The following is a 27,191-nucleotide window of genomic DNA, read 5'->3' as shown; positions in this document are numbered from 1 at the left end:
TAGGACAGGTACCACCACGGTGGTACCCCCCTCTACCGTTTCGTGTGTGCCTCAATGGGTGTCAAACGGTGGTTCTTTGGCGTCCGGTTTATACCAGGTAGAGTCGAGAAGTGTTCGATGATAACAAATGTACAGGGTGGTACCGAAATTAAGGTACGGCGTAGGATAAATAAATATTTTTATAAAACGGTTTTCTTTTATTCTTTTTTTCATTTAGGCGTGGTTTCAGTAAACTGGCATCCAATAAGCTGTTATTAGAAATTTTCTAAAAAAATTCAATACAGTATTGTGCGATTTTTTTTTCTAGATGGCGTTTTCTAGCTATTTTAAAAGGTGAAAGGTTTGTCATTTATGTTAAAGCAGATATTCCCACCTCCGTGGCATCCATTATTTTCATCATAGGTGGGTCATCATCATCAAACATCCTATCTCGTCCAGTGCTGAACATAGGCCTCCAATAATCGCCAATTATTCCAGTCCTGAGCAGCATGAATGCAGTTTCTTGAGATGCGTCATACATCATCAGTTCTGCACTACCTTGCCGTAATATTTTAGAATATGCAAAATATCATAATTATATAAAATAAAAAATTTATATAATATAATGTAAGTTCTTATTATATATTTTTTTAGGTATAAACATTTTATTCATTAGGCAATTTATATTTAAATTAAATTTTAATTATTTATAGTGTATTTGAGATGGTCCAAGAATGTTTTAACTGAACATTCCCAGAATATACCAGCAAAATGCATGCTATAAGTTTATGGGTATTTAAACTAAGAATTATATTATTAGTCATTCCAAGTATCTTCCTTATATTTAAAGCCGTATCTTACATACTTCTTGAACTCCTAGACTTGTAAATTTGAACTATACTTGAACGTAATTTCTTAGATATTCCAGATTTTTAAGGGAATTTTTTATGTTTTTAAGGAAAAGTAAATGAAATTGTGATTTCCAGGCTTTTGAAGTCATTCCAAGTTTCTTCCTTGTGTTTAAAGCCACATCTTCCACACTTCTTGTGCTTTTAGACTAATAACGTCATTTTTTAGACATTTCAGGTTTTTGGAGTAATTTTTATGTTTTCCAGGAACATGAAATGAAAAAGTGTACTTGATTCGCTTTCGTTCATTATATACTTATATATGTAAATGATATTCACACAATTTAAAAAAATAGTTTTATTTCTGCCCCGGCATTAGTTTTGACGTAATAACGGTATTATTGAATAGTGAACTGGCTCTGTTGTTTAACTGGCTCTGTGTAAATAAATATTTTATTTTTCTTTTTTTTTTTTAAGAAAGTTATTAAGGGTGGATCGTTTTGAAATGAAAGCACTATATATCCATATCTGTTGCACTCCTAAATATTTTCAATCACTCTAATAAAATACATCTTTTTCTATATTTTGACTTATTTATTATACATACTTGCGCGGGGCTAGTGAGAACTTTCCAAATGGCGGATAGACGCCATCTTACAAAAGAAAAAAAAATATTCATTTGTTTTAAAACCCGCCATTTTGGTGTAAATTTTAAAGCATTGTCATCAAACAACTTATTGTAATTATTACGTCAAAAGATTTAGACGTAGAGGGGTGAGTAAGGTATTCGATAGAGTGAAAAATAATAATTGCCATATAGTCTGTACGTTCCTTATAATACAGAAGCATACAGGCAATACTCCCCTGGGATATCCAGAATAATACATAAATATCCCACAAAATGTTAAGAAATTTTGAGAGCTTTCCTGAAACATCTTGCCTAAATATTCTTAGGATATGCCTAATATCTATTTATTAATTTAATAATTTATTCACATGCCCTGAGAATGTTTTAGCTGCAACATTCCTAGAATATATCTAAAATATTTAAACCTAGATTATTTGAGGGTTTATGATGATAATAAGTCACTATTAATGTAGTTCTTGTATTTTTTTATTAATTTATTTAAAAAAAAATAATAAAAAAGTTCTCTCCGGCCGGGAATCGAACCCGGGTCTCCCGCGTGACAGGCGGGGATACTGACCACTATACTACCGAAGACTTATGAGTACGTTCGAAAATTAGTTCCGTGAACTTGGTCCCTTAAAATTCTTTGAATAAAGAAAATTTACATTTTTTAGTCACTAATTAAAATTTTAAGAATATCTTTACTATGACTGTAATTCAATGACGTCGATAAAACGTAGAGTGTCTACGTTTATTATTTGATAGCATATACAATCACTAACATAATATACGCATTATTTTAAAACATTAATTTGATAAAACAAATACTTTTAATTAAAACACTTAATTTCCGAAAGTACTCTCTGCACTACCTTGCCGTAATATTTTAGAATATGCAAAATATCATAATTATATAAAATAAAAAATTTATATAATATAATGTAAGTTCTTATTATATATTTTTTTAGGTATAAACATTTTATTCATTAGGCAATTTATATTTAAATTAAATTTTAATTATTTATAGTGTATTTGAGATGGCCCAAGAATGTTTTAACTGAAACATTCCCAGGATATACCAGCAAAATGCGTGCTATAAGTTTATGGGTATTTAAACTAAGAATTATATTATTAGTCATTCCAAGTATCTTCCTTATATTTAAAGCCGTATCTTACATACTTCTTGAACTCCCAGACTTGTAAATTTGAACTATACTTGAACGTAATTTCTTAGATATTCCAGATTTTGAAAGGAATTTTTTATGTTTTTAAGGAAAATTAAACGAAATTGTGATTTCCAGGCTTTTGAAGTCATTCCAAGTTTCTTCCTTGTATTTAGGGCCACATCTTCCACACTTCTTGTGCTTTTAGATTAACAACGTAATTTTTTAGACATTTCAGGTTTTTGGAGTAATTTTTATGTTTTCCAGGAACATGAAATGAAAAAGTGTACTTGATTCGCTTTCGTTCATCATATACTTATATATGTAAATGATATTCACACAATTTAAAAAAATAGTTTTATTTCTGCCTCCGGCATTAGTTTTGACGTAATAACGATATTATTGAATAGTGAACTGGCTCTGTGTAAATGAATATTTTATTTTTCTTTTTTTTTTTTTCAGAAAATTATTAAGGATAGATCGTTTTGAAATGAAAGCACTATATATCCATATCTGTTGCACTCCTAAATATTTTCAATCACTCTAATAAAATACTTCTTTTTCTATATTTTGACTTATTTATTATACATATTTGCGCGGGGCTAGTGAGAACTTTCCAAATGGCGGATAGACGCCATCTTGCAAAAGAAAAAAAAATATTCATTTGTTTTAAAACCCGCCATTTTGGTGTAAATTTTAAAGCATTGTCATCAAACAACTTATTGTAATTATTACGTCAAAATATTTAGACGTAGAGGGGTGAGAAAGGTATTCGATAGAGTGAAAAATAATAATTGCCATATAGCCTGTACGTTCCTTATAATACAGAAGCATATACAGGTAATACTCCCCTGGGATATCCAGAATAATACATAAAATGTAAGAAATTTTGAGAGCTTTCCTGAAATATCTTGCCTAAATATACTTAGGATATGCCTAATATCTATTTATTAATTTAATAATTTATTCACATGCCCTGAGAATGTTTTAGCTGCAACATTACTAGAATATATCTAAAATATTTAAACCTAGATTATTTGAGGGTTTATGATGATAATAAGTCACTATTAATGTAGTTCTTGTATTTTTTTATTAATTTATTTAAAAAATAATAAAAAAGTTCTCTCCGGCCGGGAATCGAACCCGGGTCTCCCGCGTGACAGGCGGGGATACTGACCACTATACTACCGAAGACTTATGAGTACGTTCGATAATTAGTTGCGTGAACTTGGTCCCTTAAAATTCTTTGAATAAAGAAAATTTACATTTTTTAGTCACTAATTAAAATTTTAACAATATCTTTACTATGACTGTAATTCAATGATGTCGATAAAACGTCGAGTGTCTACGTTTATTATTTGATAGCATATACAATCACTAACATAATATACGCATTATTTTAAAACATTAATTTGGTAAAACAAAAACTTTTACTAGTAAGTAATAGTACTAGTAATTAAAACACATAATTTTCGAAAGTACTCTTTACACTACCTTGCCGTAATATTCTAGAATATGGAAAATACCATAATTATACAGGGTGTCCGGAAAAAGGAGGCCAATCCGCCGGCCAGATATAGGGTGGACCAAAATAATGCGACTTTCGTTGAGTCATTTTTTAAATGGGCGCTCGGTATTCAATATACAGGGCGTCAAAGTGATAAATATAGAATCGTTTTTTTTTAAATAAGTCGAGTGTTTCATAAGATATTAAATTAAAATTTGGTATGAAGGGGTTTTTTGGAACGAGGAATTGAAATCCGTTCACGGATTTGCTATACCTTGCAGAGGGCGCCGCCTGCGGTATATTGCATGTGTTAAAAATACCAAAACTTTTTTGTACCCCTGTATAATAAAGTTCTAGTAAAAAATTCTAATTATCCAATCTTTTCTTGTAAAAAAAGTATTCTTAGTAAATGTCGGCCTGAGAATCCGTTTATTAGATATCTTAATTTTAAAACCTAGATACTTCTTTCTAAACAAATTGGCTGACCTCCCGGATCCAGTAACTTTTTACGTACTGTCAAAGTAACAAATTTAAATGCTTCTGACGCTCTTTACACGCTTCTCAACTTCTCCTAAAATAAATCTACGTTTTTTAATTACATATTTGTATTTGGTGTGTTTTCTTACAACTTATAAAACCATAATGGCTCATAGACCAAGAAATGTACCCTTTTCCGAAATCGCGGATATGTTTTTGATGTTGTTTGAAGGCCAGTTTTAAATATTATTGTAAACGGTAAATACCTGTCAATTCTTAACTAGGAAAATGTGACTCCAATGCTAGTTTAGCCGCTAGACGCTATACCCAGACATTCCCAAACCGATTTCATCCCAAAAAAATATATTTTTTAAATCTGATTAACTGCCTAAGGGAGACTGGAAGTTTCAGCGAAAGACGAAAGGGTAATTGCGGCGGATCTCGTGCGATGCAATCAGGACAAGGGGAAGAAATTTTAAGAATTGTCGAAGAATCACCAAACAGGTTTTGGCTGAACGGGTGGGAAATATTAGGAAAACCGAGACACATCATATTTTATGGAGTCAACAACTTTATCCAATTCATCTTCAAAAAGTACAGGGTCTTTTACAAGACGATCCCGAGGCAAGACTTGCCTTTTGTAGATGGTTATGTGAAATGAATAATAGAAATGTGGATTTTATAAGGGCGATTCTGTTTACTGACGAGGCCACGTTCACGAGAAACGGCATGACAAATATACATAACGCACACATATTGGCAGAAGAGAATCCTAGGGCCATAGTTGAGACACATCATCAAGTAGGCAGGTGTTGTGGATAACTTTCTTTAAGGATCTGTCATTTTACCAGGTAATTTGACTGGTGAATTATTTCTGTTGTTTCTACAAGAAATACTGCCCAATTTGCTTGATAATTTGCCTCTTAATGTAAGACAAAATCTTTGGTTTCAACTCGACGGTGCTCCGGCTCATTTTGCTATAAATGTTAGGAACTATTCACATCAAGTATTTTCTAATCGCTGGATTGGTAGGGGTCGAGATGCTCCTGTTCCGTGGCCACCTCGTTCGCCCGACCTTACACCTTTGGATTTTTCAGTCTGGAGATGTATGAAAGACTTTGTGTATATGGTTCCAATTTTAAACGAGGATCATTTAAGGGAAAGAATCCTTGCAGCTGGATAGTATTTCAGGTTGAAACCAAATATTTTTCAAAGCCTTAGATTTTCATTAATAAAGAGGGCTCGTATGTGTATACAAACAAATAGAGGTCACGTTGAACAAATAATTTAGGCTGAATATTTTATGATTTTATTATAATAAGTAATTTAGCATTAATTTAGAAAAAATAATTTACGTTTATTTTGTTAACTTGTTAAAATGTATCTAGAGTTTAAAGTTAAGATATCTAATAAACGGATTCTCAGGCCGACATTTACTAAGAATACTTTTTTTACCAGAAAAGATTGGATAATTAGAATTTTTTACTAGAACTTTATTATACAGGTGTACAAAAAAGTGTTGGCATTTTTATCACATGCAATATACCGCAGGTGGCGCCCTCTGCGAGGTATAGCAAATCCGTGAACGGATTTCAATTTCTCGTTTCAAAAAACCCCCTCACACCAAGTTTTAATTTAATATCTTATGAAACACTCGACTTATTAAAAAAAAAACGATTTTTTATTTCTCATTTTGACGCCCTGTATATTGAATACCGAGCGCCCAATTAAAAAATGGCATAACGAAAGTCGCATTATTTTGGTCTACCCTATATGTGGCCGGCGGATTGGCCTCCTTTTTCCGGACACCCTGTATAAAATAAAAAATTAATATAATGTAAGTTCTCAATATATATTTTTTTAGGTATAAACATTTTATTAATTAGGCAATTTATAATTAAATTAAATTTTAATTATTTATAGTGTATTTGAGATGGTCCAAGAATGTTTTAACTGAAACATTCCCAGAATATCCCAGCAAAATGCGTGCTATAAGTTGATGGGTATTTAAACTAAGAATATTATAAGCTTTATAAAGATAATAATTTAGTACTCGTATGGTTTTTGTATTTTCTGTTATAAAAAAAAATAAAGTCAAGAAAAAAAAGATAAAAAGTTTTCTCGGGCAGAGAATCGAACCCGTGTCTCCCACGTGACAGGCAGTATAGTGGTCAGTATACCTGCGTGACAGGCAGGTATAGTTCAGTTCAGAGATCTATTAGGCCCGGTTGTACAAGCAGTGGTTGAACTTAAGTTCTATTAAACTGCAGTTCTTCGTAGAACGTAGTTCAGAGGTTCGTGTGTTGTTCCAGTACAAGTTTAGTTAAACTAGGTTCTATTTAAAGTCTGCAATGGCCACATAAAAAAGAAGAAAAAGAAAAGAACCTATTCATTAAAATTAATTTATTTATTTACTTTTTATTTATTTATTTATTTTGTTTTTTATCTGTTGCCGATTATAAGTATTTTTTAAACACAAACAATACCATAAATTCCGAAGTGTTGTTTGTTTAAAAGTGTTTTGACCAAGCAAAAATTTATAACAATAACTAGAAGCGAGAGTGATATGCATGAAATATTAGGGAGCCAACTTACAGGACTAACATCAAAATATAACACTGATGCTATGGCAGGTTTTTTTTAACTTATTTTAAATCATTTTCAATCTTAAATATTGTAAATTGTTTAGAATCAATTGTTATTCAGATTGAAAGCAAAAATGCCGACGATATTCTATCTAAAATCTAAAAGTATCTTTAAAGTCTATAAATAGTGTAATTGAACTAATATAAATCATCATACTTATCCGTAACCCATGAAATTTGTTCAGAAATTCTATCTACTATGAATCTTACAGCTTGCTTTTCCAACCTAAATCTAGCCTTAAATTCTTTATCATCCCAAATGTTCAAATGATCCAGTCTATCCCTGTACACCTGTGATGATCTAGGGTGTACAATTTTATTTACTAATTCCAGAAAATTTTCGTCATCCGTAATATCTTCCCAAATAGGATCCATTTTTATATTTATGGTTTGTAAACTAAATCTGGGGTACCTAGTAACTAATAAATTAGCACCTTACCAAATACAATAATTATTGAAACGCGGCTGTATTTACATAAATAAAAAATATGAAAATGATATACTAAATATTAATTTAATCTCAAAAATTTGCTTGAACTCCCTTTGAACGCTCCAAATTGGATGTTCAAGATGAACCGCAGGTTATCGTTTGAACCAACATTGTACAACGGATTAATTCCGCTGAACCGGAGATCTTTATGAACTGTTGTTGAACGCCCATTGTACAACCGGGCCTTAGAATCTTTGATGTGCCGCGAATAGTCCGTGTACCGGTGTTGTTTTTATTGTTACATGACATGCATGTTTAATTAATCGCAAAATTTTATGTGGAAAAAGTCATAAAGTATAATTTATTTGTATTTAAAACTTTATTATTCGGGATTTTTGGGTTTAGCTTTATTAAGTTAGAAATTTAGGATAGTTGATAGCAAGATAATATGTAATTTAACTATTAGATTTAAGTACGTAAAATGAGTTCAACCAAAAATTTTAATTTAATAAGTTTAGTTTTTAGCGCCATCAGTGGGGTGTTTATAACAAGTAATGAGAGAATAGGTGGTACGAATTACTAAGGCCCATTTATTCTGTGGATTAAAGCATTAAATATTTACTTTTTGACACAAAAGGGTTAATGTTTTGGTTTATCTTCAAATTTTATATATTTCCTTTTTTTGGGTATTGAGATTTATTTTTACTTGGTGGTGATTGATTATTAATGGGGATTTTGGCTGCCATATTCAATGTCCTTTATCATTGTTTTTTTTAATTAATACATATTATGATATATTATCATAATAATATACTCATGAAAACCTCCATTTCTATATTTAGTATATTTAGTACCAACTTCTTTTGATAAAAAGTAATTACATATGTAGTCAGAAAAGTGGAAGTATATTTTTTAAAATAAACTTTTACCATTAAAAATCATCCAGCTGTCTATATCTTATGCGTGTAAAAGACACAAGTTTTATTTCTTAAAAAAAAACACACTTTACCTCCTGAATGTAATATTTATTAATTTGTTTGCCTGATAAGTATTTAGTTATTGTGCATATTAGGAGAGATTAGATGAAAATTAACAAAAATAAATGCTTATACTAAAAACTAACAATCTTATACAAAACACTATATTTTAAGTATACTGGATCCTAAAACTACAGTGAGGATACTAAATACTTTTATAAATTTAACCCTGTTTTGAATCTGGCCCAAAGAGTTGATACAATTTTCTAAATTCTGTTTTTTTGCCTTAGTTCTTTAGCAGTTTCTTCAATTAAGGAAGGAAACAGTTTCTCTGTTGCCGCTATGGATTCCAACTTTATCTCACACATCAGCATAAGGATACTAAAGCATTACATTATATATACTTTATTGTGTTGCTGAAGGACAAACAGGAGGACTTTAAACTTTATTGTCCTCATGGCAAAAAAGATACTTTTTTCCAGAGAATGGAGGAAGAAGCAGTTTTTATTGTGTCACTGAAAGACAAACAGGAACAGTAAGCTGTAAAAAACAAAATTTTAAGCTTGTTTAATTAATAAAAATGTGGTTTTCTTACCATGGCAGAAAAGGGACTTTTTCACAGAGAATGGAAATCATACATCAATCATAAATATATCATACCATGTGTCGCCTAAATAATATATGGATTTTTCTTCCTCCTAAAATATTTTAATTTTCTTTAAATATTCTATACACCACCTGATAATTCCATTACAGCAGCTCTTTTGTTAACCATCTTAAGCTTAAATCCAAGTTTTATCAGATATCTCCGCAAGGTTGAGATTGAGAAATGTTTGTCCCTTGCCGATAAGGTGTACTTAACCATCTTTATGGTCAGAACCATATCCGTGTCAAGTCCCTTTGATTGTCCTGCATCTTTCCTTTTTATTCTGTCTTTAATCCCTTTTTTTTACAGGCATATTGTACTATAGGGTACCCCTGTTAAAAACGCTGTTTTTTGCAAGGCACTACAATCATTTGTGAACTGAGCATCATTCCTTAGACTGTTATAGACATTTAGATAAATTTGTTTGGCATCTGTACTTAAACAATTACGTTTTAAAACTGCTTGATTTTCCCCTGTAACTTCTACTTCCCTTGCTTCTTTTTGCTTTCTCAACACTAGAAAGTGAACTATCAGAACTATGTATGTCTTAATCACTGTCCAGAACACTCTTATTGTTTTCGTCACAAATGTTATTGTCTTTCTTGTGCACCCACGGTCTTCATAAGCCCACACAAACACTTTCCTCTTCAGTTGCCAAATTTTCCTGCCTATTTTCCCCCAGGGTCGAAACATTTTAAGGTCTTAAGATATAATACCAAAACAAATCCCCAAACAAATAAAAAAACACACTTCCTCACAGTAATAACTGCAAAAAATTTAGACGAATACAGGCCAAATTCTAAATTCGCCACTTTCATAAACGTGTAAAAAGCAAAACCGGCAAAACCGGCAAAACCCACCAAATAATAATAACCTCACATGACCCCCCTCCCAACTATTAAAGCTGCGCGATAAACCCATCCAACAACTATTTTAAAGGCGATAGACCCACCCTTAAAGATCTCTTTAAAAACACGTCGAAAGTAATACAAAAACACCCCAAAAATTTATTTGGGTAGGGCCCCGTCATTCTAAAAATCAGTGGGATAGAAAGAGATACACAATCACTTGCACAGCCTAAAGTAGGAACCCCAGAACGTAGGTATTTTATCTTTGTTTAATAGACTGGCTAAAAAGAGGGAGACAGCGCAAAGAGATATGCTATTAAAAAAGCAATCAATCTAGCTGGACAGCTTTTACACCAAGAAATATTTAACAGCAAAAGTGGAAAACTGAAACCCTTGTTTGTAAGAACATAAAACAAAATCAAAAAACTACAAAAATATAAGGAAAATGCGAAAAAAATTTTGCGGACAAGGGGGCAGCTTAAAAAAACTACTACAAGAAATAAAGATTATCAATAAACTAAAAATGATCGTCAAACAATACATTTCTTCAACCGCAGAAATAATTACAATTTTTTAACAAAACCTGGAAAAACAAAAGGACATACATAATAAACAGATAACAGGTTTAATCAAAGCCAATCTATCCGAGTGCAACAAAGATCACAAAACAGAGTGGATGCACTTCGTATAGACACGGTCGAAACTTATTACTCAGATCTGTATAAAAAATGCCCAGAAGCTCCACCAACACCAGTTTTTAATAAATTGATATCAAGGCTGAAGAGATTTTCAAACACAATCTACACTACTGGCCAAATACGTGACGAGGAGATCAGTAGTAAAATATTAAAGGCCTTGAGTAAAACAGCCCCATGGAAAGCCCCTGGAGAAGACCAAATTCCGATCTACCTGTACAAGATTTTCCCAGCTGCACAACAATACCTGGTCAGCAGCATTGGTGCCTTTGTACAGGGTAGTAAGAAAATATCCCAGGCTGATATTAGGGCAACTATATCTCTGATCTTCAAAAAGGGCGACCTAAAGGACCCTGCAAACTACAGACCCATAGCTATGCTTAATACGGATTATAAAATCCTTACATCCGTAATAACACAAAGCATCGAAGAAAGCCTACCGACTGGGCTATTCCTACTGAGCAACTGGCGCGTTGTGTGGGGTAGTGTGTAATGTGTGGGGTACTGCGCATGGGTTTTTGCTGGATAAAACCATCACCTAGCTTGCCAGACTTAGAAGAGCGACTAGCTACTCGTCATGGTATGACTTTTCCAAATCCTATGTGCACCATAAATAGTTAAAAAGGCTTATCGATTGTCTACCTCTCGAAAGAGATATTAAGGCATTGCTTAAACGAGCTATGGCGATGTGGACTGTAAGAGTTTAAGTTGGCAAAGGGCTTACGAGAGAGATTGCAATAAAAAGGGGTGTTTACCAGGGAGACTCAATCTCGCATCTCCTTTTTAAGTTGGTCACTTCGGGAATTATCCATAATATTAAAAACAACCCCGCCATAAACAAAACAGCAAATGCGATGGAAATTGGGCTGAGGTTACACCTGGGGAAGTGTGGCTTCTATTCCAGAGAGGCTGGTAAGCAGGAGGAAAATGACTCAGCTCCCTTCATACTGCAAGTCTGGGAGGGATATAAATACTTTGGACTTCATCAATTGGAAAGTGACACCCTTGAGAACTACGAGTCTATCCAAGGGAAAATATCGGAAAAACTTACGGAGGTGATGAAATCAGACCTAGCTACTGCTCAAAAAATATCCCTTATCAACACCACAGTAAATCCAGCGCCCAACTATATTATGGGAAATATCTATGCTAACGAGAAACGAAGCACTACTTTAAAAAAGTGCCAGGATTTGGACACGGAGATTAGAAAAAAGCTCGTTGAATACAAAATTATTTATACGACTTAAAATATTTTAAAACAGAGATTTATCATCTGCCAAAAAATCAGATAAAACTAAAAGAAAATTAAAAATTTTGTTTCATCTTTAATGTTTTATTAAATAAGATCCTTATATCTGTTAAATGAAATAAAAATGTACTCAAGAACCCTTACATTCTGTTTTATTTAAGCCTATTTCTATTTTGACATTATAAATGCATTATAATATCCCAGCGAAATTATAGTGCAGAACATCTATCCCTACAAAAAAAAAAAACTTAAAAATGCATTGGTGCGGCCAGTCCAAACCATCCTTTTCAAGGGCATCGAATATCGGGAGTTTATATCTGCGATCTTTCGCATCTCGTATTCTGTAAATCTTTGGTAATACAAAAACAGCCCAAAAATTATTTGGGTACGGCCCCGTAATTCTCAACATCAGTGGGATAGAGAGAGATACACAATCACTTGCACAGCCTAAACTAGGAATCGCCAGAACGCAGGTGTTTTATCTTTGTTTAATAGACTGTCTAAAAAGAGGTGAGAAGTCTGTGAGTGCTGGAAGTGTTTAAAATAATTTGTAAGATGCTTGGATTTTAGTCCGCGGTCAATTTTTTGATATTATTTTCTTGTGATATTATTTTAAACAATATAAAATTTTGCCATTTAAACATTTATGTCATGCGAAAATAAATACGACATAGGCGCACGGACTGGTTAGTGCGGCATCTGCGACACATCAGAGATTCTAATAGATCTCTGAACTGGACTTTATATTGACCGCTATACTACCTTTGAACGTTGTTCACGACGGATGTTTGCGTGGAGGACTCTGGAAAAATCCGGTTTTTACGCCACAGAAACGGGTAAAAGGTGGCTAAAACTATCCTACGGACTTTAGTACTTACGTGTAAGTGTGGGCAGTTCACAATATCGCGTACTTTTCGTGTAAACGACGCGACCCGACGGTTAGAATTGGACCGTGGCGGCATTCCGCGTTGACCGGGTATCATATTGTTTTTGCCGTGTAAAACGTACTTGGACTATTAAGTGTAATAGACATAGTAATTTATGTTTTTATTATATCGCGGTTATCCCACATCTCGTGAATTGGCTGAGTTAAGGAGGATTTTGGAGGAGGAGAATCGTGTGTTGCTTAAAGAAGACCTAGCAAACCTCGCTGGAGTATTTCCAGGCAGATCAAGAACATCAAAAGCAATAGCCATTAAACTGAGGGAAAAATATTCCAACATGTACTACATGCGGGATGTTAGCGATGAAGAAAGCAGCGAGGCAACTTTAAATGCTATAAACACTATATTACAACACACAATTGAAGATATCAGTAACGGACATAAGGGAGACAGCGCAAAGAGATATGCTATTAAAAAAGCAATCTTTGTAGCTGGACAGCTTTTACACCAAGAAATATTTAACAGCAAAAGTGGAAAACTAAAAAAAACAAAAGGACATACATAATAAACAGATAATAAGAGACAGGTTTTATCAAAGTCCATCTATCCGAGTGCTGCAAAGATCACAAAACAGAGCGGATGCGCTTCGTATAGACACGGTCGAAACCTATTACTTACTCAGATCTCTATAAAAAATGCCCAGAAGCTCCACCAACACTAGTTTTTAATAAATTGATATCAAGGCTGATGAGATTTTCAAACACAATCTACACCACTGGTCAAATACGTGACGATGAGATCAGTAGTAAAATATTAAAGGCCTTGAGTAAAACAGTCCCATGAAAAGCCCCTGGAGAAGACCAAATTCCGATCTACCTGTACAAGATTTTCCCAGCTGCACAACAATACCTGATCAGTAGCATTGATGCCTTTGTACAGGGTAGTAATAAAATATTCCAAGTTGATACTAGGGCAACTATATCTCTGATCTTCAAAAAGGGCGACGAAAAGGTTCCTGCAAACTACAAGCCTATATCTGTGCTTAATACGGATTATACAATCCTTACATCCGTAATAGCACAAAACATCGAAGAAAGCCTACCGGACTGGGCTATTCCTACTGAGCGACTGGCATGCAAAAATGTGTGGGGTACTGCGCATGAGTTTTTGCTGGATAAAAGCATCACCCAGCTTGCCAGACTTAGAAGAGCGGCTAGCTACTCGTCATGGTATGACTTCTACAAAGCCTATGACTCTGTGCAACATAAAGATTTAAAAAGGCTTATCGATTGTCTACCTCGCGAAAGAGATATTAGGGCATTGCTTAAACGAGCTATGACGATGTGGACTGTAAGAGTTAAAGTTGGCAAAGGGCTTTACTGAACCTCGTCCCTCCTTTTCAAGTTGGTCACTGTGGGAATTATTTACAATATTAAAAACAACCCCGCCATAAACAAAACAGTAAAGGGCAAACAAAAGATTATTGCCTTTATGGATGATGTTAAGTGTCATGCGCCAGCAAAAAAAGCAATCGACCTAATATCCAAAGAACTGGAGCAGAGTGCGATGGAAATTGAGCAGAGGTTAAACCTGAGGAAGTGCGAATTCTATTCCAGAGAGCCTGGTAAGTAGGAGGAAAATGACTCGGCTCCCTTTATACCGCAAGTCAGGGAGGGATATAAATACCTTGGACTTCAACAATTGGAAAGAGACACCTTTGAGAAATACGAGTCTATCTAAGGGAAAATATCGGAAAAACTAACGGAAGTGGTGAAATCAGACCTAGCTACTGCCCAAAAAATATCCCTTATTAACACTACAGTAAATCCAGCGGCCAACTATATTATAGGAAATATCTATGCTAACGAGAAACGAAGTAGCACCTTAAAAAAGTGCCGAGATTTGAACACAGAGATTAGAAAAAAGCTCGTTGAATACAACATTAAAGGAAAGACGTCAGCAAACGCCCGTGTCTACTTGCCAATAGGGAAAGGCGGATTGGGTTTACGATCAATCGAGTTGGAGGCTGAAATCCAGTACGTGTGCAAAGGGATGTATTGTCTCGGTGCAAACCCAAACAATCGTAAGAGATGTCAGAATGGATGGCTGCTGTGGAGAACTCCTACGATTTAGCAAGTGCGTGCCCTACGCGCGCTTTAACAACCAGATGCGATTTTGTGGTCCGCATCGAGGTTGGGAACAAGCTGCTGACGGGGAAGAAGCTGTACCACAACAGGCTTGACATTGTGGTGAGGCTTTCTAATCCGGAGAAAATCTTTGTTCTGGAGAAAGCAGTATCCTACATCCAGAACCTTAGGGACAAGAGCAAAATTCTAACAGGGGATGGCAGGAGAGTTGTCAGCCAATCTTCTGTATGTCCGCAACTTCCTAAAAAGAATGGTATACAGAGTCCAGTCTATCCTTCTCGAAACATGGATAGCAGGAGATTAAGTGTCCTCATGCCAGCAGCAGAAAAATAGCTGCATGGGCTGGGTGCAAACCCAAACAATCGTAAGAGATGCCAGAGAGGATGCAATGCTGTGGAGAACTCCTACCACGTAGCAAGTGCGTGCCCTACCCACGCTTCAACAACCAGACGCGATTTTGTGGTCCATTGGGTGGTCAAGACGCTGGTCAACTCCTTGAATACATCGGAGGAGGTCAAGAGAGATCTGTCCTTTGGAAAGGCGACCATCAACTGTAACTTTCAAAGAGGCAACCGAAATGTCCGCAGAGAGGCTAGAAACAAGATGCTAGCGGGGAAGAAGCTGTCTCACAACACACCTGACATCACGGTGAGGCTTTCCAAGCCGGAGGAAATCTTTGTTCTGCAGATCAGCAGTATCCCACAACCAGAACCTCCGGCACCAAGAGCAGCTGAAAGCAATATGCAACTGAACAGAAGCAAGGATGTGTAGAAGGCACACTCACAACTAGGACCAGTGTAAAGTTAATTGAAAATTGACCATTCCAACTTTAAGACGGTCCAACGAGATCTCAACCTAATCACAGAATTGGAAACTATGTACCATTGTCCAGTTAAACTGGGAGTGTTTGTGGTGGGATGCTATGGGGAACTCCTCAATACAGATGCCCGCAAAGAATTCTGCGCCATTCTATCAACACTAGGTGTGCGAGCAAAAGAGCTGCAAGTTTTGTTCAATAAATGTAGCTATTCTGTCGCAGTTTCAACAAGCAATATGCTACTGCGCAGAATCGAGGACATGAAGAAGACACACCCACAATCACAGCCTGGATCGAGCCACCAATGACCAGTACTATACTTTTTAAACTTGTCGGATGCCGATGGTTGCGATATTTTATACATATTAAAATGTAAATATTTTTATTTATATGTTAGTTCTTAGAATAGGATTAACAATGTAAATATTATGATGAATAAAGAGACTATACTACCATTAAAAAGAAATAATTGGAATTAAAAAACACCAAAAATAATCCGGAGCAGGAACCAAAAGTCAACAAGTGGACTGCAGAGGAAGAAAAAAGACTTGTAAGGATGTACAAACAAAGACCAGAACCTCAGTCCGGTGCTAGAATAAAGGCTATCATGCAATCATTGCCAGGAAGAACATTAAAAGCAATAGCCACTAAACTCAGAGAAAAATATCCCAACGTGTACTACATGCGGGATGTTAGTAATGAAGAAAGCAGCGAGGAAGAGGAGCAACCTATTCCCAACGTCCCAGTACCATCACCCCCACCAAGAACCCCTCCACTACCGCAAACCCCTGAACAATCGACAGTTGTTATTTCCAGTGAATCGGAAGATGGACCAACTTCTCCAGAAAGACCTGTAGAGATGCACCGCGAGCCATATAGTGAAGACCAGTTAGAGATAAAAAGGAAATTTGATAAAATTTTGATGGCAACTGGAAAGAAAAAACAAAAAATAAAAAAATTCTATCTCAGACCGCAAAACAAGGCAACTTTAGATGTTATAAACCCTATATTACAACACACAATTGAAGATATCAGTAACGGACTTAAGGGAGACAGCGCAAAGAGATATGCTATTAAAAAAGCAATCTTTGTGGCTGGACAGCTTTTACACCAAGAAATATTAAACAGCAAAAGTGGAAAACTGAAACCCTTATTTGTAAGAACAGAAAACAAAATCGAAAAACTGCAAAAACATAAGGAAAATGCAGAAAAAATTTTGCGGACAAGGGGGCAGCTTGGCAAAAAACTACTACAAGAAATGAAGATAATCAAAAAACTAAAAATGACCGTCAAGCAATACATTTCTTCAACAACAGAAAGAATTACAGTTTTTTAACAAAACCTGGAAAAACAAAAGGACAGGCATAATAAATAGATAATAAGAGATAGGTTTTATCAAAACCCATCTATTCGAGTACTGCAAAGATCACAAAACAAGGAGGATGCACTTCGTATAGACACAGTCGAAACGTATTACTCAGATCTCTATAAAAAATGCACAGAAGCTCCGCCAACACCAGTTTTTAATAAATGGATATCAAAGCTGAAAAGATTTTCAAACACAATCAACACCACTGACCAAATACGTGAAGAGGAGATCAGTTGTAAAATATTACAGACCTTGAGTAAAACAGCCCCATGGAAAGCCCCTGGAGAAGACCAAATTCCGATCTACCTGTACAAAATTTTCCCAGCTGCACAACAATACCTGGTCAGCAGCATTGGTGCCTTTGTACAGGGTAGTAAGAAAATATCCCAGGCTGATACTAGGGCAACTATATCTCTGATCTTTAAAAAGGGCGACCAAAAGGACCCTGCAAACTACAGACCCATAGCTGTGCTTAATACAGATTATAAAATCCTTACATCCGTAATAGCACAAAGCATCGAAGAAAGACTACCAGACTGGGCTATTCCTACTGAGCAACTGGCACGCAAAAATGTGTGGGGCACTACACATGGGTTTTTGCTGGATAAAAGTATCACCCAGCTTGCCAGACTTAGAAGAGCGACTAGCTACTCGTCATGGTATGACTTTTCCAAAGCCTATGACTCTGTGCACCATAAAGAATTAAAAAGGCTTATCGATTGTCTACCTCTTGAAAGAGATATTAGGGCATTGCTTAAACAAGCTATGGCGATGTGGACTGTAAGAGTTAAAGTTGGCAAAGGGCTTACGAAGGAGATTGCAATAAAAAGGGGTGTTTACCAGGGAGACTCAATTTCGCCCCTCCTTTTTAAGTTGGTCACTGCGGGGATTATCCACAATATTAAAAACAACCCCGCTATAAACAAAACAGCAAAGGGAAAACAAGAGATTATTGCCTTTATGGGTGATATTAAGTGTCATGCGCCAACAAAAAAAGCAATCGACCTAATATCCAAAGAACTGGAGCAGAGTGCGATGGAAATTGGGCTGAAGTTAAACCTGGCGAAGTGCGGTTTCTATTCCAGGGAGACTAGTAACCATGAGGAAAATGATTTGGCTCCCTTCATACCGCAAGTCAGGGAGGGATATAAATACCTTGGACTTCATCAATTGGAAAGAGACACTCTTGAGAACTACAAGTCTATCCAAGGGAAAATATCCGAAAAACTAATGGAGGTTGTGAAATCAGACCTAACTACTGCCCAAAAAATTTCCCTTATTAACAATACAGTAAATCCAGCGGCCAACTATATTATGGGAAATATCTATACTAATGAGAAACGAAGTACTACCTTAAAAAAATGCCGGGATTTGGACACGGAGATTAGAAAAAAGCTCGTTGAATACAATATTAAAGGAAAAACGTCAGCAAACGCCCGTGTCTACTTGCCAGTGGGGAAAGGAGGATTAGGTCTACGACCAATCGAGTTGGAGGCTGAAATCCAGTACGTACACAAAGGGGTGTATTTACAAATGCATCCAGATATGAAAGAGGCTCTCAAAGCATACAAAGCCCTGAAGAATGCAGGATGGAGAAACCCATTATCAGATTTTGAGTACGTGCTGGAAAAATACCAATGCCAAGCCCCTATTGATGATTCGCTGGACTATAAAAATTGCTGTAAGGATATAACAAAACAAATCAAGGCAAAATTCCAACAGGAGATGGAAGAAGAGTGGTCAGCCAATCTTCTCTATGCCCGCAACCTCCTAAAGGAGAATGATATCCAGATTCCAGCCTATCATTTTCCAAACATGGATAGCTGGAGATTAAGTGTCCTAATGGCAGCAGCAGAAGAACAGCTACATGGCCTGGGTGCAAACCCAAACAATCGTAAGAGATGCCAGAAGGGATGCAATGCTGTGGAGAACTCCTACCACGTAGCAAGTGCGTGCCCTACCCGCGCCTCAACAACCAGACACGATTTTGTGGTACATTGGGTCATCAAGACGCTGGTCAACTCCTTGAAGGCACCGGAGGAGGTCAAGAGAGATCTGCCCTTTGGAAAAGCGACCATCAACTGTAATTTCCAGAGAGGCAACCGAACAGTCCGCATCGAAGCTGGGAATAAGCTGCTTACGGGGAAGAAGCTGTACCACAACAGACCTGACATCGTTGTGAGGCTTTCTAATCCTGAGGAAATCATTGTTCTGGAGATAGCAGTATCCCACATCCAGAACCTCAGGGACCAAGAGCAGCTAAAACTCACAAGATACGCGATTAACTCTGTGATGAAAATTGACCATTCCAACTTTAAGACGGTCCAACGAGATCTCAACCTAATCACAGAATTGGAAACTATGTACCATTGTCCAGTTAAACTGGGAGTGTTTGTGGTGGGATGCTATGGGGAACTCCTCAATACAGATGCCCGCAAAGAGTTCTGCGCCATTCTATCAACACTAGGTGTGCGAGCAAAAGAGCTGCAAGTTTTGTTCAATAAATGTAGCTATTCTGTCGCAGTTTCCACGAGCAATATGCTACTGCGCAGAATCGAGGACATGAAGAAGACACACCCACAATCACAGCCTGGATCGAGCCACCAATGACCAGTACTATACTTTTTAAACTTGTCGGGTGCCGATGGTTGCGATATTTTATACATATTAAAATGTAAATATTTTTATTTATATGTTAGTTCTTAGAATAGGATTAACAATGTAAATATTATGATGAATAAAGAGACTATACTACCGAAGACTTATGAGTACGTTCGATAATTAGTTGCGTGCACTTGGTCCCTTAAAATTCTTTGAATAAAGAAAATTTACATTTTTTAGTCACTAATTAAAATTTTAACAATATCTTTACTATGACTGTAATTCAATGATGTCGATAAAACGTCGAGTGTCTACGTTTATTATTTGATAGCATATACAATCACTAACATAATATACGCATTATTTTAAAACATTAATTTGGTAAAACAAAAACTTTTACTAGTAAGTAATAGTACTAGTAATTAAAACACATAATTTCCGAAAGTACTCTTTACACTACCTTGCCGTAATATTCTAGAATATGCAAAATACCATAATTATACAGGGTGTCCGGAAAAAGGAGGCCAATCCGCCGGCCACATATAGGGTGGACCAAAATAATGCGACTTTCGTTAAGTCATTTTTTAAATAGGCGCTCGGTATTCGATATACAGGGCGTCAAAGTGATAAATATAGAATCGTTTTTTTTAAATAAGTCGAGTGTTTCATAAGATATTAAATTAAAATTTGGTATGAAGTGGTTTTTTGGAACGAGGAATTGAAATCGGTTCACGGATTTGCTATACTTTGCAGAGGGCGCCGCCTGCGGTATATTGCATGTGTTAAAAATACCAAAACTTTTTTGTACACCTGTATAATAAAGGTCTAGTAAAAAATTCTAATTATCCAATCTTTTCTTGTAAAAAAAGTATTCTTAGTAAATGTCGGCCTGAGAATCCGTTTATTAGATATCTTAATTTTAAAATCTAGATACTTCTTTCTAAACAAATTGGCTGACCTCCCGGATCCAGTAACTTTTTACGTACTGTCAAAGTAACAAATTTAAATGCTTCTGACGCTCTTTACACGCTTCTCAACTTCTCCTAAAATAAATCTACGTTTTTTAATTACATATTTGTATTTGGTGTGTTTTCTTACAACTTATAAAACCATAATGGCTCATAGACCAAGAAATGTACCCTTTTCCGAAATCGCGGATATGTTTTTGATGTTGTTTGAAGGCCAGTTTTAAATATTATTGTAAACGGTAAATACCTGTCAATTCTTAACTAGGAAAATGTGACTCCAATGCTAGTTTAGCCGCTAGACGCTATACCCAGACATTCCCAAACCGATTTCATCCCAAAAAAAAATATTTTTTAAATCTGATTAACTGCCTAAGGGAGACTGGAAGTTTCAGCGAAAGACGAAAGGGTAATTGCGGCGGATCTCGTGCGATGCAATCAGGGCAAGGGGAAGAAATTTTAAGAATTGTCGAAGAATCACCAAACAGGTTTTGGCTGAACGGGTGGGAAATATTAGGAAAACCGAGACACATCATATTTTATGGAGTCAACAACTTTATCCAATTCATCTTCAAAAAGTACAGGGTCTTTTACAAGATGATCCCGAGAAGCAAGAGCGAGAAGACTTGCCTTTTGTAGATGGTTATGTGAAATGAATAATAGAAATGTGGATTTTATAAAGGCGATTCTGTTTACTGACGAGGCCACGTTCACGAAAAACGGCATGACAAATATACATAACGCACACATATTGGCTGAAGAGAATCCTAGGGCCATAGTTGAGACACATCATCAAGTAGGCAGGTGTTGTGGATAACTTTCTTTTAGGATCTGTCATTTTACCAGCTAATTTGACTGGTGAATTATTTCTGTTGTTTCTACAAGAAATACTGCCCAATTTGCTTGATAATTTGCCTCTTAATGTAAGACAAAATATTTGGTTTCAACTCGACGGTGCTCCAGCTCATTTTGCTATAAATGTTAGGAACTATTCACATCAAGTATTTTCTAATCGCTGGATTGGTAGTGGTCGAGATGCTCCTGTTCCGTGGCCACCTCGTTCGCCCGACCTTACACCTTTGGATTTTTCAGTCTGGGGATGTATAAAAGACTTTGTGTATATGGTTCCGGTTTTTAAACGAGGATCATTTAAGGGAAAGAATCCTTGCAGCTGGAGAGTATTTCAGGTTGAAACCAAATATTTTTCAAAGCCTTAGATTTTCATTAATAAAGAGGGCTCGTATGTGTATACAAACAAATAGAGGTCACGTTGAACAAATAATTTAGGCTGAATATTTTATGATTTTATTATAATAAATAATTTAGCATTAATTTAGAAAACATAATTTACGTTTATTTTGTTAACTTGTTAAAATGTATCTAGATTTTAAAATTAAGATATCTAATAAACGGATTCTCAGGCCGACATTTACTAAGAATACTTTTTTTACAAGAAAAGATTGGATAATTAGAATTTTTTACTAGACCTTTATTATACAGGTGTACAAAAAAGTTTTGGCATTTTTAACACATGCAATATACTGCAGGTGGCGCCCTCTGCGAGGTATAGCAAATCCGTGAACGGATTTCAATTTCTCGTTTCAAAAAACCCCCTCACACCAAATTTTAATTTAATATCTTATGAAACACTCGACTTATTAAAAAAAAAAACGATTTTTTATTTCTCATTTTGACGCCCTGTATATTGAATACCGAGCGCCCAATTAAAAAATGGCATAACGAAAGTCGCATTATTTTGGTCTACCCTATATGTGGCCGGTGGATTGGCCTCCTTTTTCTGGACACCCTGTATAAAATAAAAAATTAATATAATATAATGTAAGTTCTTATTATATATTTTTTTAGGTATAAACATTTTATTAATTAGGCAATTTATAATTAAATTAAATTTTAATTATTTATAGTGTATTTGAGATGGGCCAAGAATGTTTTAACTGAAACATTCCCAGAATATCCCAGCAAAATGCGTGCTATAAGTTTATGGGTATTTAAACTAAGAATATTATAAGCTTTATAAAGATAATAATTTAGTACTCGTATCGTTTTTGTATTTTCTGTTATAAAAAAAAATAAAGTCAAGAAAAAAAAAAAAAAAGTTTTCTAGGGCAGGGAATCGAACCCGTGTCTCCCGCGTGACAGGCAGTATAGTGGTCAGTATACCTGCGTGACAGGCAGGTATAATTCAGTTCAGAGATCTATTAGAATCTTTGATGTGCCGCGAATAGTCCGTGTCAAATTTTATGGTGGTGATTATTAATAGAGATTTTGGCTGCCATATTCAATGTCCTTTATTATTGTTTTTTTTAATTAATACATATTATGATAACATATTATAATAATATACTTATGAAAACCCCCATCTCTATATTTAGTACCAACTTCTTTTGATAAAAAGTAATAACATATGTAGTCAGAAAAGTGGAAGTTTTTTATTTTTTAAAATAAACTTTTACATTAAAAATCATCTAGCTGTCTATATCTTATGCGTGTAAAAGACACAAGTTTTACTTCTTAAAAAAAACACACTTTACCTCCTGAATGTAATATTTATTAATTTGTTTGCCTGATAAGTATTTAGTTATTGTGCATATTAGGAGAGATAACTAAAAACTAAAAATCTTATACAAAACACTATATTTTAAGTATACTGGATCCTAAAACTACAGTGAGGATACTAAATACTTTTATAAATTTAACCACTCTTTTGAATCTGGCCCAAAGAGTTAATACAATTTTCTAAATTCTGTTTTTTGCCTTTGTTCTTTAGCAGTTGTTTCTTCCATTAAGGAAGGAAACAGTTTTTCTGTTGCCGCTATGGATTCCAACTTTATCTCGCACATCAGCATAAGGATACTAAAGCATTACATTATATATACTTTATTGTATCGCCAAAGGACAAACAGGGGCAGTAAGCTGAAAAAACCTAACTTTAAACTTTATTGCCCTCATGGCAAAAAAGGGACTTTTTTCCAGAGAATGGAAGAAGAAGCAGTCTTTATTGTGTCGCTGAAGGACAACAGGGGCAGTAAGCTGTAAAAAACAAAATTTTAAGCTTGTTTAATTAATAAAAATATGGTTTTATTTTCTCTGCAAAAAAGGAACTTTTTCCCAGAGAATTAAAATCATACATCAATCATAAATGTATCATACCATATGTCGCCTAAATAATATATGGATCTTTCTTCCTCCCAAAATATTTTAATTTTCTTCAAATATTCTATACACCACCTGATAATTCCATTACAGCAGCTGTTTTGTTAACCATCTTAAGCTTAAATCCAATTTTTATCAGGTATCTCCGCAAGGTTGAGACTGAGAAATGAGATATGATTGAACTGAGATAAATTTGTTTGGCATCTGTACTTAAACAACTACGTTTTAAATCTGCTTGATTTTCCCCTGTAACTTCTACTTCCCTTGCTTCTTTTTGCTTTCTCAACACTAGAAAGTGAACTATCAGAACTATAAGTCTGAATCACTGTTCAGAACGCACTCTTATTGTTTTCGTTACAAATGTTATTGTCTTTCTTGTGCACCCACGGTCTCCATAAGCCCGCACAAACACTTTCCTCTTCATTTGCCAAATTTTCCTGCCTATTTTCCCAGGGTCGAAACATGTTAAGGTCTTTAGGTATAATACCAAAACAAATCCACAAACAAATAAAAAAAACACACTTCCTCACAGTAATAACTGCAAAAAATTCAGACAAATACAGGCCAAATTCTAAATTCTCGACTTTCATAAACGTGTAAAAAGCAAAACCCATCAATTAATAACCTCACATGACCCCCCTCCCAACTATTAAAGCTGATAGACCCATCCAACAACTATTTTAAAGGCGATAGCAAAGATTTACAGAATACTATTATTTATATTCTGTAAATCTGTGGCGATAGACCAGATAGACGTCGAAAGTAATACAAAAACATCCCAAAAATTTATTTGGGTACGGCCCCGTAATTCTCAAAATCACTGGGATAGAGAGAGATACACAATCACTTGCACAGCCTAAAGTAGGAATCGCCAGAACGCAGGTGTTTTATCTTTGTTTAATAGATTGTCTAAAAAGAGGTGAGAAGTCTGTGAGTGCTGGAAGTGTTTAAAATAATTTGTAAGATGCTTGGATTTTAGTCCGCGGTCAATTTTTTGATATTATTTTCTTGTGATATTATTTTAAACAATATAAAATTTTGTCATTTAAACATTTATATCATGCGACAATAAATACGACATAGGCGCACGGACTGGTTAGTGCGGCATCTGCGACACATCAGAGATTCTAATAGATCTCTGAACTGGACTTTATATTGACCGCTAGACCACCGGTATGAAGGTTGAATGTGGCGGGGCGGAATAGTCTGCCACCCAAGATGGCCAATTGATTCTGAATGTCTAATTTTTGACGTACATCAAATATGACAATAGTGACATTTTAACTGTCGTATTTGACGATTGTCTTTTTTAAGCTTTCTTTGGGTGAAAAACAAGCCTCGTGATTTTCTTCCAATTTAAAGGTTTTTAGTAATTTTATAGCTTTTTGTAGTTTTTTTGAGGTCTGGGTTGATACATTATTTTACAAACGTGCCAACATCGAATCATTGTGCAACTACATAGAGCAGGAGACAGGTAAATTTCAATTATGACATACCTAAGTGTTTTCTATTAATGTTTAGGTGTATCTTGGATGTATTATCATTTTTTAGGATATAATTATAGATTTAATCCTATTTTGGACATATCTATGTCACTGTTCTCAATTTAACTTTTTTTTTACAATTAAGTTTTAATTCTTGAACCTTCACTGGGAAAATATGAAGTATTTCCTTTTCCTTGTCTTCATCTAGATTAAGATATTCATGCAAATATCCTTTATTCACTAGTTTATATATGAGGAATTGCCCAGACAGTTACAGAAATCATAAATTTTTTTAATTGCCATTGAATCCATCCTTACAAAAATCTTGTCTGCCATGTAAGTCCGACTAAAAATGTTTGCTCCAAACACTTTTCTGGTTCTTAAGTAGAAATGATATTCACATGGAGTATAAACACAATACCTATTTGTTCAATTTAACGAAAACAGATTGACATATACTTCTCAAAAACTGATTTCCCTAATCGACTTAATCCACCTTAAGTTATATACATTTATGGATGGATAACCATGATCATTTAATCAATTTAGAGAAAAAGTTTTGGTTGGTTTATAAATATTTAAAGTATAAAATCAAAAACCAATTTCAAAACCACAACAACAATCTTTAAGTGTTGGGCATTCTAAAAAACAGAAAAATATTTGACAATCTAAAATGCCTTTAAAAAAACAAAAATCTTGAATATTCCCATTTAATACTCATGATCCTACACCTACACAATCAAAATAATTTTGTTTTTTAACTTTTTAGCTAAGATTTTAGTATGTAATATCTTATTTTTTAAAATATCTAAATTACCTGAGACATTTTGATAGTAAATGCTATGCTTTTTACAGTCCTATTTTATTTTTACTGACCCATAATTAAATTCATATTTTTAGCTTAAAGTAAAATTATGGACTAATATCAAATCCTTTACGGTATTATTTAGAACCTTAATGGTAATCATACCTAATGTGATAATCAATACTTACTAATAATGAAAACTTATGTATTTTGGATCATTAGGATGAAATACTTTTAGGAGATTTAATTTTAACCCCATAGAATATATAATATTGTATACACAATACACTGTCTTAATCTGTTTTCTTATGTTTCATGTTGCATACTCACTGGAGACAACCCCACTGACTTGTGACATCTTTACCCGATTGTGACTAATCGAAAGTCATATTTTGTTTTTATTTGCTTATACTAAAAAAATAAAATGGAAAAAAACATGCATATTAACTCGTACATATGTATTTGTGTTATATCTAGTCATTATTAATTAACTTATTTACAATGAAAAGCCAGATTTATTTCAAGAGATAGGTTCAGTTTCTGTCTTTATAAGAGCTTATATTTTGTTTTCCATAATTTGTGTATATATATTATTTTATTGCAATTGTATAGATGGTTAAAAAATATATATGTTTAATTTTTTATTTAGGTATGATTGTTACATATTTCTTATCATGTTTTATACACTTATGGAAACAAAAAAAAGCAGGTAATTTTTTTCTGAAACTCCAGAAATTAGGATTTTCAGTTAAAATATGCTTTATACCTGCAACAATTCTATTTCACATAAAAGGTGTTATTAATACCATACTTACAGTTTGCAGTATTTCATTTAGAATATATTGTAACTTTT

General features: G+C 34.6%; 1 protein-coding gene and 2 non-coding genes across 3 annotated transcripts in view; all 3 read right to left on the bottom strand.

Annotated features, from left to right (window-relative positions):
• Positions 1-27,191, bottom strand: part of LOC126733619 (scavenger receptor class B member 1) — a 154,179-nt gene that overhangs the window by 72,942 nt on the left and 54,046 nt on the right. The window lies entirely within an intron of this gene.
• Trnad-guc (transfer RNA aspartic acid (anticodon GUC)) lies at positions 1,978-2,049 on the bottom strand. Its single transcript has one exon. It is a non-coding gene; the product is annotated as a tRNA-Asp (tRNA).
• Trnad-guc (transfer RNA aspartic acid (anticodon GUC)) lies at positions 3,741-3,812 on the bottom strand. The gene has a single exon. It is a non-coding gene; the product is annotated as a tRNA-Asp (tRNA).

The sequence above is a fragment of the Anthonomus grandis genome, chromosome 2 (genome assembly GCF_022605725.1).
Source record: "Anthonomus grandis grandis chromosome 2, icAntGran1.3, whole genome shotgun sequence".
Taxonomy (NCBI): Eukaryota; Metazoa; Arthropoda; class Insecta; order Coleoptera; family Curculionidae; genus Anthonomus; species Anthonomus grandis.
The sequence above is the reverse complement of the archived record's forward strand: the minus strand, read 5'-3'. Positions and strand labels throughout refer to the sequence as shown.